The following is a 19,422-nucleotide window of genomic DNA, read 5'->3' on the forward strand; positions in this document are numbered from 1 at the left end:
GGGTGTGGTGCTGAGTATCTGAGCCCGGATTTGATCCAGGTCATCCCGACACTGGAGCCAGTGCTCTTACTCGCTGAGCCACCTGGCCACTCCTAAGCAATTGGGGTTAAGTAACTTGCTCAAGGTTACACGGCCAGGTGTTTCTGGGTGGGTGCTAAGTGTCTGAGCCCGGGATTCGATCTCCAGGTCTTCTCAACACTGGAGCCAGTGCTCTTACTCACTGTGCTACCTGGCCGCCCTATAGCAGCTTTTTTGTGGTGGCAAAGAATTGGAAATTAAGGGGGTGCCCATCAATTGGGGGATGGCTGAACAAGTTGTGGTATATGCATGTTATGGAATACTATTGCGCTATAAGAAACAAGGAGCAGATGGTCTTCATATTTACCTGGAGAGGCTTGTACAAACTGATGCTGAGTGAGAAGAGTAGATCCAGGAGAAATTTGTACACAATTACAGACACAATGTATGTGTGATGACCAGCTTTGATAGACTGGTCTCTTCTCAGCAATACAGTGATATAAGTCAATCCCAAAAGACTCATGATGGAGAGAAATGTGTGCATCCAGAGAAAGAACTAGAAAGAACTGAGTTTATATCCAGATGGAAGCAAAATACCTGATCTTTTTCCTTCTCTTGTTTGGTTTTATGTCCTCTTTACCATTTTTCATTCCATCTGATACAATCCATCTTTATAGCCTGACTAATGTATAATGTGAAAGTATTTACAGATCCTATACTTGACTATATGTCGCCATGGGGGAAGGGGAGGGAGGGGGACAAAATGTGAAACTCAAGGAATTGTGGAATTAAATAAAAAATAAAACAAAAAAATGTTTTTGGGGTGGCCAGATAGCACAGCAAGTAAGAGTACCATCGCCAGAGTCGGGATGACCTGGGATTGAATCCAGGCTCTGATACTTAGCACCACACACAGAAATAACTGACCGTGTATCATTGAGCAAGTTACTTAAACCCAATTGCTTTAAAAATAAATAAATAAAATTTTTTACATGCTACTGGGAAATAAGATATACAGGCAATGGGGTATAGAAATCCATCTTGCCCTACTAGAATGTTAAGTGGGTGGGAGAGGATATAAGAGAGAATAGATTGGGGCAAGGGGTATTCAATAGGCTCACTATCTTGGGGTGGGGTAGAGGAAAGATGGGGAGAAAATTTGTAACTCAAAATCTTACAGAAATGAATGTTGAAAACTAAAAATAAATAAATAAATTGGGGGAAAAGAGCATCTATAGATATTTCTATTAAAAAATAAAGTTCAAAGTGAAGAAAAAGTTTGGAAAAAATAATCAGACAACAAAAAAGAACTTGACCATAAAAAGTTACTATGATGACAGGGAAGACCAAGACATTAACTCAGAAGAAGGCAACAATGTGAAAACAACTACAAACAAAGCTTCAAAGAAAACTGCTAGTTGGACTCAAGTCCAATAAATAGAATCCTGGAAGATTTAATGAAAGGGTTAAGACGAATAGAAGAAAAATTGGGAAAAGAAAAGAGAATAATAAAAGTAAATTATGAAAAGAGAATTAACAGCTCGGTAAAAGAGGCATAAAAAATACTGAAGAAAATAGCACCTTACGAAAGAATATGAACATGCAGTTTTCAAAGGAAGAAATTAAAGCTATCTATAGTCATATGAAAATGCTCTAAATCACTATTGATTAGAGAAATGCAAATTAAGACAACTCTGAGGTGCCACCTCATACCTCTCAGAAATGACAAATGATGACAAAAAAAGACTGATGAATTGTTGGTGGAATAGTGAACTTGTCCAACTATTCCAGAGAACAATTTGGAACTATGCCCAAAGGGTTATAAAACTGGCCATATCCTTTGATACAGCAATACTGCTACTGGGTCTGTACCCCAAATAGATCAAAGAAAAAGAAAAAATACCTATATATACAAATATATTTACAGCATTTCTTTTTTTAAGCAGTTGGGGTTAAGTAATTTGCCCAAGGTTACACAGCCAATTTTTTTGTGTGGGTGTTAAGTGTCTGAGGCTGGAACCTCCCGACTCTGGGGCCAGCGCTCTACTCACTATGCCACCTAGCTGCCCCCAGCATTTCTTTTTGTAAGGGCAAAGAATTATAAATTGAGGGGATGCTCATCAACTGGGGAATGGCTGAACAAATTGTGGCATATGATTGTAATGGACTACTCTTGTGCTATAAGAAATGACAAGGGGGGTGGTTTCAGATAAACATGGGATAACCTGTATGAACTGATGCAAAGTGAAGTGAGAAAAACTGGGAGATCACTGTGCACAGTAACAATGTAATGATAATCAGTTGTGAAAGACTTCACTACTCTGATCTACTGATCAGACAATGATCCAAGACAATTCCAAAGGACTCATGATGAAAAAATGCTATCCACCTCCAGAGAGAGAACTGATGAACTCTGAGTACAAATTGAAGTATAATTTTCCCCTTTTTTGCTTTTTTGATATGGTTAATATGGAAATGTGTTTTGCATGATTTCACATGTATAATTGATATCATTTTTCTTGCCTTCTCAATAGATGGAAGAGGGATGGGAGGAAGGAGGAAAATTTGGAACTCAAAATTTAGGGAAAAATGCAAAAAAATAACTAAATAGTAACTTGGAAAAGAAAAACACCCTGTGTGCCTGTAAGGTAGACTAGTGATACCTAGCAGCTTACACTGGACTGAAGGGAACTGAACAGTCATAATGTCTATCTTTCCAGCTGTCCCTGATCTCATCAATGTGGTAGACTAGGTAGCCCAGACCCAGAGTGAGGGGTATGGGACTATCAACCTTGCAAGTGCTTTTTTCCCTATTTCTCTGCCTGAAACTAGTCATAAACAGTTTGCTTTCATCTAAGAAAAAGTTCAATATGCCTTCACTGTCCTTCCCCAGGGCCACCTGAACCTTCTTTCATACTACCACATTATGATGGACAGAGAGACCTGGTCTCCCTTCCTGAGGGCATTAGTATACCACCATATTGATGACATAATGACACCATACCATTAGTATACATGTATACCACCATATTGATGACATAATGCTGACCAGGCTAGATGAGGCCACAGGTGCAGAACGATGGCACACATGAAGGACAAGGGGGATGGGGGTGGGGAGGGAACCAATCCTAAGAAAATCTAGTATCCAGCCCATTCAGTCAAGCTTTGGGAAATAAAGTAGATGGGGAAAGCCCAGAAGATTCCAGGCACAGGAAATACAGAAATTTTTTGGACTCTTCAGGTTTTAGAAAACCCACATTTCTCACTTGGTATCCTGATGTCCTCAATTTACTGTTACCCACAAGCCTATGTCTTTCAAATGTGTCCCAGAACAGGTAATACCCTGGAAGATGTAAATCAGGATGTCCAGTAGTCTCTCCTCTAGGTCTCTTATATCGCTGTAAGAACCATGTTTCTGGACATCTCAATCAATAAACATAAAGACCAAGCAGGGTGACCATAATAAGCCACTGTTAGGTGTCTGGAACTCTTTTGAAAAGCAGTTGCTTGCCTTTTCTTGGGCCCTTCCTTATTCCATCCCAAGCAGAGTTGCTTTAGTCTCAAATTCGTTGACCCCTCAGATTGTTTCATATACCCAGGAGAACCTCAAGTCCCCCTCAATTGGCAGACTCCCTTTCTTTTGGATTGGTTCAGGGAACTCTTTCCATGGAAGGATTTGGAGAAGCAAAGGGTTGTATTGTTGGGAGGCTTCTTGTTCTACTAGCACGGGAGAGGTGAAATTATTGCTCATAATTGGTGAGTGTTGTTTACCAGGAAGAAAAGTGATTCTCTTAGTTGACTTGGTGGTTATTCTGAGTCACTAGATGAGGGTGAGGGAGAGTCCCTATTTAGCCACTGTGGAAGAAAGGAGCAGCTGTTCCACAGAAGTCTCTAAAGGGGAAAAGATTCTGTATTATTCCCCTGATGTAGTTCTCAGAGAGGGGGAGCTTTGAGCAGGTGGGCCAAGGCATATCAAGAGGATAATGGTGCAGAGGGAGACTGGATTTCCACTCAAATCTAAAGTTAGGTTGTGTGTAAGAGGCTTATGACCTTCTTGCTATCAGGAGAAGAAATATGTGACCACATTGGCTGTCTCACCATCTGTGTTGAGACTCTGGTTCATCATCAATGTTTTGTTTTAGGAGACCCACTGTGAAGCTCAAAGATGTCACATTCCCCATCACGTGAAGCAGACTGAAATTTGGGGATTTCGTTTTTCTGAAGGACGCAGGAGAGGCTTAGGACTTCTAGCTTTTGTATTCCTCCACATTTTTTGTTCAGTTTTGTTTTTTTTTTCTGTTCCTCTTTTTCCCCTAGAACTGCTCATGCTAGGAGGCCTGTCCTGTAAAAGAGTTGAGACTTGGCCCTTCCAAAGAAGACAGGGAGGGCTTAGACTCAACATTTTTGCTTATTGTTTTCTATTTATTTGTTTTTATTTTTCCCCTTTCCTTCTTTTGTTTTTTTTTTCCATTTTTCAAATGCTTTATTAACTTCTAATTTACATCATTCATTTCCGCCAGATTTTGAGTTGCAAATTTTCTCCCCGTTTTTCCCCTACCCATCACCCCAAAATAGCAGTCCCACAGGGCATTGCCTCCTCCAATCTGCTCTCTCCCATATCTTCTCCCATACCCCTTTCGGTTTTTCCAGTAGGGCATGGTGGATCTCTATGCCCCAGTGCCTGTATAACTTGTTTCCCAATTACATGTAAACTAATATTAATAATATATATATATATATTAAACATTTGATTTTAAAACTTTGAATTCCAGATTCATTCCCTTCCTCCCTTGTCACCCGCCCTTACTGGGAAAATAAGCAATTCAGTTTAGGTTGTACATGTGTGGCTAATGAAAACATTACCATAGTGGATATATTGTAAAAAACTGACTGTATTTCCCTCCCTCCTAGCCCACCTCCCACTTGTTCTATTCTCTACTTTGATCCCGTCCCTTTTCAAAAGTGGGTGCTTCCAACTTCCCTCCCCCCCAGCCTGTCCTCCCTTCCATCATCCCCCCTCTCATCCCCTTCCCCCCTACTCTCTTGTAGGGTAAGATACCCTATTTAGTGTGTATGTCATTCCCTCCCCGAGCCAAATTCAATGAGAATAAGGTTGACTCATTCCCTTTGGCCTTCCTATTCTTCCCCTCCATTGTAACCATTTTCCCTTGCCTCTTCTATATGAGATAGTTTACCCCATTCTGTCTCTCCCCATCTCCTCTCATTATATTCCTCTCTCACCTCTTGATTTCACCTTTTAAGTATCATTCCTTCCTATTAAATTGGTCCTGTGCCCTCTATCTATGTATACCTGTAAACATATATACACACATTCACATATGTATTCATACACCCGTATACCCTCCCATATAGACATATATATATATGTATATAAATATATATATATATATACTTCTATTCCCTTCAACTATTTTCATACTGAGAAAAGTTTCATCAGTTACAATTGTTGTTTTACCATGTAGGAATATTAATAATTCACCTTTGATAAGTTCCTTATGATTTTTTTCCCCTGTTTACCTTCTCATGCTTCTCTTGCTTCTTGTATCTGAATGTCAAATTTTCTATTCAACTCTGGTTTTTTCAGCAAGAATGCTTGAAAGTCCTCTATTGCACTGAATGACCATATTTTCCCCTGAAACATGATACTCAGTTTTGCTGGGTAGGTGATTCTTGGTTTTAATCCCAGCTCCTATGACCTCCAGAATATCATATTCCAGGCCCTTCGATCCCTCAGTGTAGAAGCTGCCAGATCCTGAGTTATCCTGATTGTGTTTCCACAATATTCAAACTTTTTCTTCCTGGCTACTTGTAATATTCTCTCCTTGATCTGGGAATTTTGGAACCTGGCTATAATATTCCTAGGAGTTTTCTTTTGGGGATCTTTTTCAGGGGGTGATAGGTGGATTCTTTCAACCTCTATTTTGCCCTCTGGTTCTAAAACATCAGGGTAGTTTTCCTTGAGAACTTCTTGGAGGATGATTTCTAGGTTATTTCTTTGATCATGGCTTTCAGATAGTCCAATAATTTTTAAATTATCTCTCCTGGATCTATTTTGCAGGTCAGTGGTTTTTCCCATGAGATATTTCACATTGCCTTCTATTCTTTCATTTGTTTGGATCTGTTTAACAGCATCTTGATTTCTCATAAAGTTATTAGCTTCCATTTGCTCCAGTCTAATTCTGAAGGAATGATTCTCCTCAGTGAGCTTTTGAGATTCTTTTTCCATCTGGCAAATTTGGCTTTTTTAAGGCATTCTTCTCCTCATTGCCTTTTTGAGCCTCTTTTGCCATTTGAGTTAGTCTGTTTTTTTAAGGTGTTATTTTCCTCAGTCAGGCTGTTGACTCTCATTTCATCATTTCCTTGCATCATTCTCATTTCTCTTCCCAATTTTTCCTCCACTTCTCTTATCTGCTTCTTAAGGTCCTCTATGGCCTGTAACCAGCTTGCATTTTCCTTTGAAGCTTTTGGTGCAGGAGTTCTGACTTCACTGTCTTCCTCCTGTTCCATGCTTTGATCCTTTTTGTCCCCAAAATAGGAGTCTAATGTTGGATTGCTCTGCTTGGTTTGCTTCCTTTACCTGGTCATGTTGCCACTAAATTACTTGACCCCTGGGCTTTTTGCCACAGTAGGTCTCTGCCACCGGACGGGGGAGCTTCATTCCAAACGCTGGGGTCTTCTCAGCTGCCTGAGGTATTAGTTGGGTGCCCTTTCTGAAGCCTCCACACACTCTGGCAAGCTGGTCACACACCTCAGGACCCCTACCCTAGACTGCAATCCAGATCCAAGCCGGTTAAAGCAAGAGCAATTGCCCCTCAGACTGGTCGCTTGATCCCCCTACTCTCTGCAGGTCAGGAGCTGAAGCTGACACTTGGCAGTGGTTGCGCTGCAGCCCTCAGTGTCTTCTCGCCCTGGGGGCAAAAGCCACCACACTCCCAACTATCTGGTCCCAAAGTCCACACTGTACTGACCTCTCACTTTGTCCTTAGCATCTGTGTGTTGATAATTCTGGATCGCCACAGCTGCTGGTGATCTGGACTCCCTCTGGCCACAGCTGGTCAGACTCACACTGGGGCTAAAGCCTCAGTGTGGGGCTGGGCTCGGCTCCCAGAGCACTGCACTGGTGAATTCCTGCGAGCCTGCTGGGCTGTCCTCAGCAGGAGGTTAGCTTCCCTGTATCATTTTGTGGGCTCTGCAGCTCCAAAGTTTATTCAGAGTCCCCTTTCACATAAATTGGAGGTGGTGGGAGCCAGAGCTGCACAGAGGTCCTGTTTCTACTCTGCCATCTTGACTCCGCCCCCTAAATCTCTTTCATTCTTTTGTACAAGAGGACTATCTAGTCATTTAAATGGTGGAAGTTCCTCTAGTACAGTGGAGTCAAACTCAAGTAGAAATGGGAGCCACTGATCCATACATAAGGATTCCAGTGAACTGTGTATTGACTTACATGTAATATTCATGTTTTATTGCATTTTTGTTGATTTTGTTCAAATTTTCCAATTCTATGTTAATATGGTTTGGGCTATATACAGCCCACAGATCACGTGCTCTAAGAAGACTATTAGAACCTTGCCACCAGGGATTCTACATGTTAGAACCATCAGTTTCCTGATTCAGCTTCTTCCCTCCACACAGCTTGATTAAGCCCAGCTTTCCTGATACATATTTCTGGTCTGGGGCATAAAATATCCCAGGCACCTGGAGTTGGCATGTCTCAGACTTGGTAAGTGCCTAAGACCAAGCTGCCATAGCCAGATGACTGACTGACCAGATGCCTTCGTCAGTGATTGTGATGGGGAGGCCTTCTTTTCAATACTATCTTTCTACCATTGTTAGTCATTTCATGGCAGCAAGACTTGGAACACGACTGCCTGGCAAGATAGAGATGAGTATCCCCCAGAGGGCAGAAAAGAGGCGCCTGGTAGGTGTTTGTATGCTGAAACTCAACGCTAATGAGAAACTCTGTAGGAGTTCCTCTGTAGGAGTAAATGATGTCATCAAGGAATTGTATGATAAAAAGAAAAGAGGCTTGTCACATAAAAACAAAGAAAATTGTAAGAACACCCATTTATTTTTCACTTAAGGTTTGCAAAGCACTTTACGTATGCTATCTCATTCGTTCCTCACAGTAATCTGTGATGTAGATGCTATAATTATGCTCATCTCGAAGATGAGGAAACAGGCTAGAGAAAGAAGGTGACTGACTTCCTGAAGGTCGTACAGTTAAGAAGTGATGATAGGTGGACACCCAGAGTACCCCACTGGCCTATCTCCATTTTCCCAAGCACAACTGCTTAGCCAGAGATGCCTAGAAACAGCACTTGATCATCTCAGGACAAGTTATGGAGCTGAAGACACTTCTGGTCATAATCATTAAGAGAGGGGCCTTGAGCCTGCAGTAATGGAAGGGGTTTCACTCTGATAGAAAAGAGGTCTGCCTCTAGGTCAGGCTTACAAGTCATTGTCATGCTTTTCCCACCCCCTTTACATGGCCCACTTTTCCAAAGCACCCCTTGAGATGCAGCATCAAGAAGAAAAGGACTCTGTCAAGGGCATTAATATTGCCCGTTCCCAAAGTTTGCAATTTCGATGTCATCCTCAACTCGTCAATCACTCATTCCTCATCCCCAATCTACTGCCAAATCTTGTCATTCTTACCTTCCCAATATCTCTTCTATGAGGCCCTGTGCTAAAATGTAGCCTTGCTATGGTAGGGCTAAGGAGATTTTCCTTTTGTAAACTTTGAAAGGAACAAACTTCACTTAGCAGGAGTGCCTCCTTTTATCCCAACATCAAGCATAGTGTTGTCAGGCCTGACCCTAACACAATGGGAGGGCCCAGAGTCATGATTAATTATCAACACCTCATTCTGGCATTTTAAGCTGGTGTCACCTCATTTTTCCATGTAAGAACACAATTCCCCATCATATAAATTGCCATCCCACTAAACTAACCTTCTTACCGTTCCTCATCCATGGCACTCCAACTTCCTTTCTTTGCCTTTCTCTTGGCTGTCCCTCATGTCTAGAGTATACATCCTCATCATTGCTATTTCTTATTTCCTCTATGGCCTTTTCTCCATCCTCATTCTCCTGGATCTCTCTGCAGCCTCTGATGCTGCAGATCATTCTCACTTCCTTGATACTCTCTAGGTTTTCAGGGCACCACAGTCATAATTATTCCCTTACCTATCTAAGCACTTTTCTCTGTCTCATTTGTTAGATTCTGTTCCAGATCATGCTTTTGAATCATAGTTATCCGTCAGGGTGGACTCCCCCTTCTCTTCTATCTCAATTCCTCTTCACTTGGTGATTTCATCAGCTTCCATAGATTCAATGACCAAGTCTATGCCACTGATTCCCAAATTTACCTATTCTGCCCTAGTCTCTCTTTCAGGCTGTACTTGGGAGTGTTATGGATCATGTATTTGATGCCTCTAGCATATACCAATACCTGGAGAAACTAATGCTAGAGATGATAACAGCATGGAAGCATAGAGGCATTCCTCAGAGAAGGGAAGATATCAAAAGGAGAAGAAAAAATCACTAACAATATAATCACCAACATACAGGGTCATGAAAATCTGAGAAAAGCAGTTTTCCATCAAGCATCCTGAACAGTAGAGCCACACAATTAACTGAAAGACACAGAGTTCAAGATCCTGCTGCATTGGTGTTGCCTAAATACAAAGCAACAACAATGACAACAACCATTTGCTCCGGTCAGCTGTCCTCCCATGATCTCTCATGCACATGTAAAGATCATGGAAATTTTCAAATAAATGCAACCATAGAGGAAACTCTGCTCAACCATTCTCTGATCATAAGACATGAAGCAGAGAGCTGTGTGCTTTCCAAAGGGGATTGCCACTGTCATGGAAGGCCTTGGCAAGTTCCAAATGGAAGTGAAATCACCTTTGGAGAGTAAGCTCCTGCCAAGTTTGCTATTTGCAGATGATGATAATTGTGTTGATCACCTGAAGTTCTAAATCAGTTGAGACTGTGAAGTATGGTCTTGCATCCCATAGTATGGCTCCAAGTGGGATATTTGGGTTCACTCACTGGACTGCTTTGTTGGTTCACAATTCTTCAGATTGTGTGGGCAGATAGAATAAATAAAAGGCTCTGTAATAGTACTTCCAGTGGTCTGCCTCCTACTCTCAGTATGAATGGGCAAGCACCCTACCATTCATTCACTATGGTCATGCCCTTAGCCCACTTGTCTATCCAGAATGGGCCTTTCTATATGAACTATGGCTTCCACAGTTCTTGCAATGACAACTTGAGGGAATTGGAGGACTTGGATTTTCAGTACACCCTACAAGTAGCCATAGAGGTGTCCCAAAAGGAATGGCTTCCATTGTACCCCCAAGGAGCCCTTGAATGGGGAGACTCAGATCTAGCTATGCTCCCATAGCCTCTGTATCACTTCAGATACTGGGAGAAGGATGCATTAGTCTCCTTTCCCATCATGGGCTGGGCTTACTTTTTATATCCACCACTTAGACCTTAAACTGTAACCTCCATTTCCTTACTAATCGTGAATAGACAGGAAGAACACATTTTTTATTACCTTCTTGACTACTTAGTGGACTTGCAGGGTCACTGCCCTAAGGAGAGCAGGTAGTAGCCAGTATGTAGTATATGGAGTCCACAACTGGCCGAGTACTCCTATCAACGCCATACCACAACACCTGGCCTTATAGAGTCCAGAAATGCATTCTATAGGAAAGGATGGCATCAGAACCTAAAACCTTACTTGCATAGATGAGTCAGGAGGCAATATATGGGATCCAGTCCATGATCATGCTGCTATACAAATGTGGCTTTGGGAGAGGGAATATAAGCAGCTGCCATAAAAGACTGAAGTTTGGGGAAGACTCTCTGATCTAGTTAATCGGTTCACTGGCATTTCCTGTATCATGTCTTCTGATCTAGTCCTGGTGTTCTGAAAGTACCCCTGGCTCCTGCAGATGGCTTCCTATTCATTTCAGACTCACCATTTTTGCCAACACATACCATCATCAAAAGCAAGTCAGCTTCACTGAAGTAGCAAGGTATCCTGAAGGAAAGACAGGAAGCAGCATGAACTAGGTAGGTCAAGCCATAGTTATTTCCTTGGCCACGACCTCCCTTAGAGCTTTATGGAGACATCCCAGGACTGGATGGAAATAATAACCTGGATTTCAAATTCCAATATTTCCTCACATCCCACCTGGCATTTTTCCCCCCTTAGAGGCAATCAGGGTCAAGTGACTTACCCAAGGTCACACAGCTAATAAGAGTCTGAGACAAGATTTGAATTCAGGTCTTCCTGACTCCAGGGCCAGTGTCCTATCCACTGTGCCACCAATCTGCCCTCCACCCCCTGCTTATAAAGCCTGCAGTAAAATCTGCAGTCTTTCAAGTACAAAAGATCTATATGAGTCTTCCTCCGGGAATGTTGTGGTGGATCCTGCTGGTTTTGGAGTGCTGATGACCAGGCCTACATGAAGAAGCTGGGAATATAAGGTTCCAGCCTCAACATAGTACCCAGAACGGTGACTGACTTCCTCCCCCAATAGAATGGAACTCCTCAAGGGCAGGGAATATTTGAGTTTTTGCATTCCTATCCTCAGTGTTTGGTATATAGTAAACATTTAATAATTGCTTTTTCATTCATTCATTCACTCACTCACCTTGTATGAATCAGACATTGTGCTAAACAGTAGGGACACAGAGACAAAAGTGAAACGATCCCTGCCTTAATGAAACTCACATCCAATTTGGATAAACAACAAATAAGTTGGTAAACAACAGATAAATAACTACAAAATATATGCAAGTGGAAATGCGGATTGATTTAAACTACCTTGAATAGAAAGCAACCCTTCACCTCTCTAAGGGTAGAGAATTAGGACACAAAAGATGGGCTCACTCCACCCAGGATTATATTTATTTTTCAAATCAATTAATCAAAAATTATTTCTACTATGTACAAGGGATTGTGCTTAGCAATGTAAATGTAGTTAATTCTACTATAACATGCATTTCTTTTTTTAATTGTTCAACTTTATTTTACTTTCAGTTCCAAATTTTTTTCCTCTTCCTGCCACCTCCCCCACCCATTGAGAAAGCAAGAAATATAATACCCATTACAAATTTGAAGTCATGCAAAACAAATTTCCACATTAGCCATGTTCTGCCCTCTCACCCACACCACCCCCCCAAAAAAGAAGAAAAAAATTATGCTTCAATCCACACTCAACCCATCAGTTCTTTCTCTACAGGTGGATAGCATTTTTTCTTCATGAGTCTTTTGGAATTGTGGTAGGTTATTGTATTGACCAATTACTAAGCCTTTCACAATCATTTGTCTTTATACATTTGCTGTTACCATGTAGATTCTTCTCCTGGTTTTGCTCACTTCATTTTGCATCAATTCATATAAGTCTTCTCTGGTTTTTCTGAAACAATAGTTTTGTTTCTTATCTCTTTATCATTTCTTATAACACAATAATATTCCATACCATTTATATACCATAACTTGTTCAGCTATTCCTCAATTAATGGGGATTCTTTCCATTTCCAATTCTTTGACACCACAGAAAGAGCTTCTATAAATATTTTTATATATCCATGTTATTTTCCTTTTTCTTTGATCTCTTTGTGGCACAGACCTAGTAGCAGTATTGGTGGATCACAATTTAATAGCTTTTGGGACATAGTTCCAAAAGGATTTCCAAAATGATTGGATCAGTTCAGAACTCCACCAATAATGCATTAGTGTCCCTATTTTCTCACTGTCCGCTACTTTTTCCTTTCCTGGCCTCTTTGCCTACCTGATGGTTATGAGATGGTACCTCAGAGTTATTTTAATTTGCATTTCTCTCATTATTAGTGATTTAGAACATTTTATGTGACTATTGATAGCTTTGAATTCTTCTTCTGAAAACTACCTGTTCATATCCCTTGAACATTTATCATTTCAGGAATGGCTCTCATTCTTTTTTTTTATTTTTGGAGGGGGGGATGCAGGGCAATTGGGGTTAAGTGACTTTCCCAAGGTCACATGGCTAGTAAGTGTTAAGTTGTCTGAGGCTGGGTTTGAGCTCAGGTCCTCCTGATTCCAGGGCCCGTGCTCTAGTCCCTGTGCCACCTATCCACCCCAATAACTCTTATTCTTATAAATTTGACTCAGTTCCCTATATATTTAAGAAGTAAGACCTTTATCAGAGAAACCTGCTACAAAGATTTCCCCCCAGTTCCCTGCTTTTGTTCTAATTTTAGTTGCATTGGTTTTCTTTGTACGATGATTTTTGCCTTTTTGGAGGGCAATTGGGGTTAAGTAATTTGCCCAAGGTTACACATCTAGTTTTTTTGTGTGGGTGTTAAGTGTCTGAGGCCAGAACTGAACTTGGGTCCTCCTGACTCCAGGGCTGGCGCTTTATTCACTGTACCACCTAGCCGCCCCCCTTTGTGCAAGTTTTAAAAATTTTAAATAATCAAAATCATCCATTTTACTTCCCATAAATCTCTTTATCTATTGTTTGGTCATTAACTCTTCCCCTATCCATACATTTAACAGCATTTCTTCTCCAGCAGATTGCTCTATCATTCTCACTCCATCACCTATCTTCAACCTCTCCCTGTCTCCTGGCTTCTTCCTACTACCTACAAACATGCCCAAGTTCGCCCTCATTTTTCAAAAATAAGTGCTCCATTCCCAGTAGCTATTGTACCATATCCTCCCTGGTTTTTGTGGCTAAACTAGTTGAAAAGGCCATCTACAATAGGTGCTACCACTTCATCTCCTCTCACTTTTTAATTAACTCTTCATTCTGGTTTCTGACCTCACCAAAACTGTCCTCTCCACAGTGACCAATTATCTCTTCATTGCTAAATCTAATGTCCTTTTCTCCATCCTCCTCCTTGACTCCTCTGAAGCTTTTAGCACCCTAGAACACCCTCTTTTCCTTGATACTCTCTTCTCTCCAGGTTTTCATGACACCACTCTCTCTTTCTTGGTTCTCTTCCTACCTGTCTGACCATTTTTTTGTCTACTTTGCTGGATCTCCATTCAGGTCATACTCACTAACCATGGGCATTCCCTGAGGCTTTGTCCTGGACCTTCTTCTTTTCTCCAAGTATGCAATTTTGCTTGGTGATCTCATCAGCTACCAGGGATTCAATTATCATCTTTATATAGATATTATCAGATGTCTTTATCTAGCTCTAACCTTTCTCCTGATCTCATCTCACATTTCCAATTGAATATCCTGTAAACATTTGAAACTTCAACCAGGGGGCGGAGTCAAGATGGCAGAGGAGAAACAGGACTTCCATGGGACTCCAACTTCCATCTCCCCCAATTCATGTAAAAGGTGACGTTAAACAAACTTTGGAGCTACAGAACCCACAAAGTGACACAGAGAAGCTAACCTCCCATTGAGGACAACCCGGCAGGCCGGCAGGAATTGGCCAGTGCAGCACTCTGGGAGCAGAGCCCAGTCACGCACAAGCCCGAGGTTTTAGCCAGCTGGAGGGAGTCCAGATCACCAGCAGCTGTGGTGATCCAGAAATATCACCCCATAGATGCCAAGGACAAAGTGAGAGGTCGGGGCAGTGTGGACTTTGGGATCCAGTAGTTTGGGAGTGCAGTCCGGCCTTTATCCCCTGAAGGGAGAAGCCACTGAGGCACCACTGCTGTGCAGCTGTCACCACCTGGCAACTTCAGCTCCTGACCAGCAGACTGTAGGGGGAGCAAGTGACCAGTCTGAGGGGTAATCACTCTTGCTTTAACCTGCTTGGATCTGCATTGCAGTCTACGGTGGAGGTCCTGGGGTGTGTGACTATCTTGCCAGAGCATGTGGAGGCCTCAGAGAAGGCACCCAACTAATACCTTTGGCAGCTGAGAAAACCCCAGCGATGGGGTGGCTAGGTGGAGCAGTGAATGAGCACTGGCCCTGGAGTCAGGAGGACCCAAGTTCAAAAACTACAAAACAACACAAAAAAAACTAGCCGTGTGACTTTGGGTAAGTCACTTAACCCAATTGCCCTCCAAAAAGCAACAACAACAAAAAAGAAAACCCCAGCATTTGGTACAAACCTCCCCTGTGTGGTAGCAGAGTCCTACTGTGGCAAAAAGCCCAAAAGTCAAGTAATTGAGTGGCAACGTGAGCAGGCAAAGGAAGCAAACCAAGCAGAGAAATCCAACTTTACACTCCTATTTTGGGGACAAAAAGTATCAAAGCATGAAATAGGAGGAAGACAGCAAAGTCAGAACTCCTGCACCAAAAGCTCACAAGAAAAATACAAGCTGGTTACAGGACATAGAGAGGCTTAAAAAGGATTTTGAAAATCAAATAAGAGAAGTGGAGGAAAAATTGGGAAGAGAAATGAGAATGATACAAGAAAATTATGAAATGAGACTCAACAACCTGACTGAAGAAAATAACACCTTAAAAAATAGACTAACTTAAATGGCAAAAGAGGCTCAAAAAGCAAGGAGGAGAAGAATGCCTTAAAAATCTGAATTTGCCAGATGGAAAAAGAATCTCAAAAGCTCACTGAGGAGAATCATTGTTTCAGAATTAGATTGGAGCAAAGGGAAGCTAGTGACTTTATGAGAAATAAGATACTATTAAACGGATCCAAACAAATGAAAAAATAGAAGACAATATGAAATATCTCATTGGGAAAACCACTGACCTGTAAAATAGATCCAGGACAGATAATTTAAAAATTATTGGACTACCTGAAAGCCATGATCAAAAGAAGAACCTAGAAATCATCCTTCAAGAAATTCTCATGGAAAATTTCCCTGATTTTTTAGAACCAGAGGACAAAACAGCAGTTGAAAGAATCCACCGATCACCTCCTGAAAAAGGTCCCAAAAAGAAAACTCCTAGGAATATTATAGCCAGGTTCCAGAATTCCCAGATCAAGGAGAAAATATTACATGCAGCCCAGAAGAAACAATTTGAATATTGTGGAAACACAATCAGGATAACCCAGGATCTGGCAGCTTCTACACTGAGGGATCAAAGGGCCTGGAATATGATATTCCAGAGGTCAAAGGAGCTGGGATTAAAACCAAGGATCACCTATCCAGCAAAACTGAGTATCATGTTTCAGGGGAAACTAGGGTCATTCAATGAATAGAGGACTTTCAACCATTCTTGATGAAAAAACCAGAGTTGAATAGAAAATTTGACATTCAGATACAAGAAGCAAGAGAAGCATGAGATGGTAAACAGGGAAAAGAAATAATAAGGAACTTATCAAAGTTGAAATATTTATATCCCTACATAGAAAAATGATAATTGTAATTTAGGAAACTTTTCTCTGTATGAGAATAGTTGAAGGGAATAGAAATTTATATACATATATATATATATATATATACATATAGAGAGAGAGACAGACATACATATATATGTGTATATAGGAGGGTATATGTGCATATGAATACATATGTGAATGTGTATGTATGTGTACAGGTATACATAGATAGAGGGCACAGGACCAATTTAATAGGAAGGGGTCATACTTAAAAGGTGAAATTAACAGGTGAGAGAAGAATATAATGAGAGGAAATGGGGAGAGAAAGAATGGGGTAAACTATCTCATATAGAAGAGGTAAGGGAAAATGGGTACAATGGAGGGAAAGAATAGGAAGGCCAAAGGGAATGGGTCAACCTTATTCTCATTGAATTTGGCTTAGGGAGGGAATGACATACACACTAAATAGGGTATCTCACCATCCAGGAGAGTGGGGGGGGTGGGGATGAGAGGGGGGATGATGGGAAGGGAGGGCAGGCTGGGGGGAGGGAAGTTGGAAGCACCCACTTTTGAAAAGGGACAGGATCAAAGTAGAGAATAGAACAAGTGGGAGGTGGGATAGGAGGGAGGGAAATATAGTCTGTCTTTTACAATATATCCTCTATGGAAATGTTTTTCATAGTTACACATGTACAACCTATATTGAATTGCTTATCTTCTCAGTAAGTGTGGTTGACAAGGGAGGAAGGAAATGAATCTGGAATTCAAAGTTTTAAAATCAAATGTTTAAAATATATATATATGTATATATATATATATATATATATATATATATATATATATTTTAACTATTATTAGTACTATTTTACATGTAATTGGGAAAGAAGATATACAGGTATTGGGGCATAGAGATCCACAATGCCCTACTGGAAAGTCAGAGGGGGTATGGGAGAAGATATGGGAGAGAGCAGATTGGAGGAGGGGATATCCACTGGGATTGCTATTTTGGTGTGGTGGGTAGGGGAAAAATGGGGAGAAAATTTGTAACTCAAAATCTTACAGAAATGAATGATGTAAATTAGAAGTGAATAAAGCATTTGAAAAAAAAAAACTTCAACGAAACTGAACTCATTGTCCTTTCCCCTAAACTCTCTCTCTCCAAATTTTCCCTTCCTAGCATCTCCTGTCTAATCTTTCTTCTCTCCTCTGACATTGTCCCTCCCCTGGTGCAGGCCCTCATTGCTCATGCCTGAACTACTGCAAGAGCCTGTGGGTGGGTCTCCATACCCCCACTAAACTGTACTTCTGTCATCATACCCCATTCCTATTCAATAAATTCCAATGGCTCCCTATTACTTTAGGGATCAAATATGAAATCTATGTTGTTTTTAAAGTCTTCACAAATGGGTCCCTTCCAGCCTTTCCAATCTTCTTATACTTTTCTTCCCTCTACATCAGGGAAACAAACATTTAATAAGCATCTACTATGTATCAGGTACTATTTTAAGTTCAGGGGGGCAAAAAACTAAAGACAGTCCTTGATCTCAAGGAACTTTCAGGCTAATGGGGAGACAAGTTCATGAGGGATAATGAAAAAGACTGGAAAGATGGGGTACCCAGGACTTTAAATACCAAATAATATTAGTATGGCTTTCTTCACTCTGAATCATTTCAGTTAAATCTTCCCAGACTTCTTCGTACCAGGAGAATCACTTAATACCCAAACTTTTGTTTTGGATTTTCTCAAAAAAAAATTTTCTCAAAAATGTCATGAATTGATTATCGATAAATGTGTAATAATTTGCCCTAAAAGGTTTAAAAACAAATAAACAAATGTTTATTTCTCCCCTCAGACTGTGATGGGAATAGCCCAGGACCCTGAGCTAAAGGACCTCCCTCTCAGGCCAGTGCCGTCAGTCACCCTCCTCGTGGTGATGCAGTCTGGGGACTGTTTCAAACAGATAATACAGACACAGAAAGGAGAGTTCATGCCACCAAAGTCCTTGGTCCTGTCCAATGGTTCAACATTAGAAAAGGAAAATATGTTATCAGTGGAAATGGCTGTGGAAGAGGCCTGACCATCTGCTTTGCCACCATACCCCAAGAACCATGAGGACTTTCTATCTAGCATGGCTGAAACCTTCCCCATGTGTTGTCTCACATATAGCATGGGAGTTTCTTGAGGGAAGGGGCTGTCTGCTTTTCTAATTCTGCCCTCAGCTCTCTCCATTACACCATACAATTGCCCACTAGCATTTCCATGTTATATGAGTGATGGGGCACCTGTGGTACACAGAGGCATCTCTGGGTCATTTCCCCAAATTTCTCAAGATCATCATTACCCAGAGAGGGTAATACCAATGCCCTTGATCATCCCTAGGGAACTTCACTTCATGTTTATAACTCTTCTGACAAGCTGATCATATCAATCCTCAATTTCCTCAATGGCAAGAACCACCATCTACATATTGCTTCAGCCACACACCTACAGCCATATACTCCAGAGATCTTCATCTCTTAGAATTTACGATATGAGCTTTTAACATTCTCGTCAAATTGGCCCACCAGCTATTTCTCATATTGTTGTTTAGTTATGTCACTCTTCATGACCCTATTTTCTTGGCAAAGGTACTGGAGTGGTTTGCACACAGCTAGGAAGTGTCTGACATCAGATTTGAACTCAGGTTCAAGTCTAGCACTCTGTGCCACCTAGCTGTGCTTCCTCATAATAACATTCTAATTCCCTTCTCCATCTCTGCACAGGCCTGGCATGTTCTCTGACTCTTCAGACACAGCTCACTTCCAAGTTCAACTTAGATGCCACCTCCAATATGGAGGCTTTCATGATCCCTGAGCTGAAAGGCCCCTTTTGCTTTGTATTAAGTTATATGTATATATGTTGTTTTCCCCAATATAACAGAAGTTCTCTGAGGGCAGGAATATATGTCATTGTCTGCATCGTCAATGACTAGCACAGCATCCAGTACAAAGTAGGCAATTAACAAATGTTATCTATTGACTGATTGGTGGGTGGGTGGGTTACCCATTTGTTAAGTTACCAAGGCTACTATTTCTAGCAGAATCCTGCCCCAGTGGCCATCCCTGCACTTCTGTACCTTCGATC

The 19,422-nt window shown here is 41.2% G+C and overlaps 1 protein-coding gene across 1 annotated transcript in view; it reads left to right on the forward strand.

The window, feature by feature from the left end:
• VAMP7 (vesicle associated membrane protein 7) overlaps positions 1 to 19,422 on the forward strand; it is a 427,850-nt gene that overhangs the window by 141,640 nt on the left and 266,788 nt on the right. The window lies entirely within an intron of this gene.

This window comes from Petaurus breviceps, unplaced genomic scaffold, assembly GCF_028583685.1.
Source record: "Petaurus breviceps papuanus isolate PSGF00001 unplaced genomic scaffold, PetGlider_PUasm1.0 90601, whole genome shotgun sequence".
In the NCBI taxonomy this organism is placed as follows: domain Eukaryota; kingdom Metazoa; phylum Chordata; class Mammalia; order Diprotodontia; family Petauridae; genus Petaurus; species Petaurus breviceps.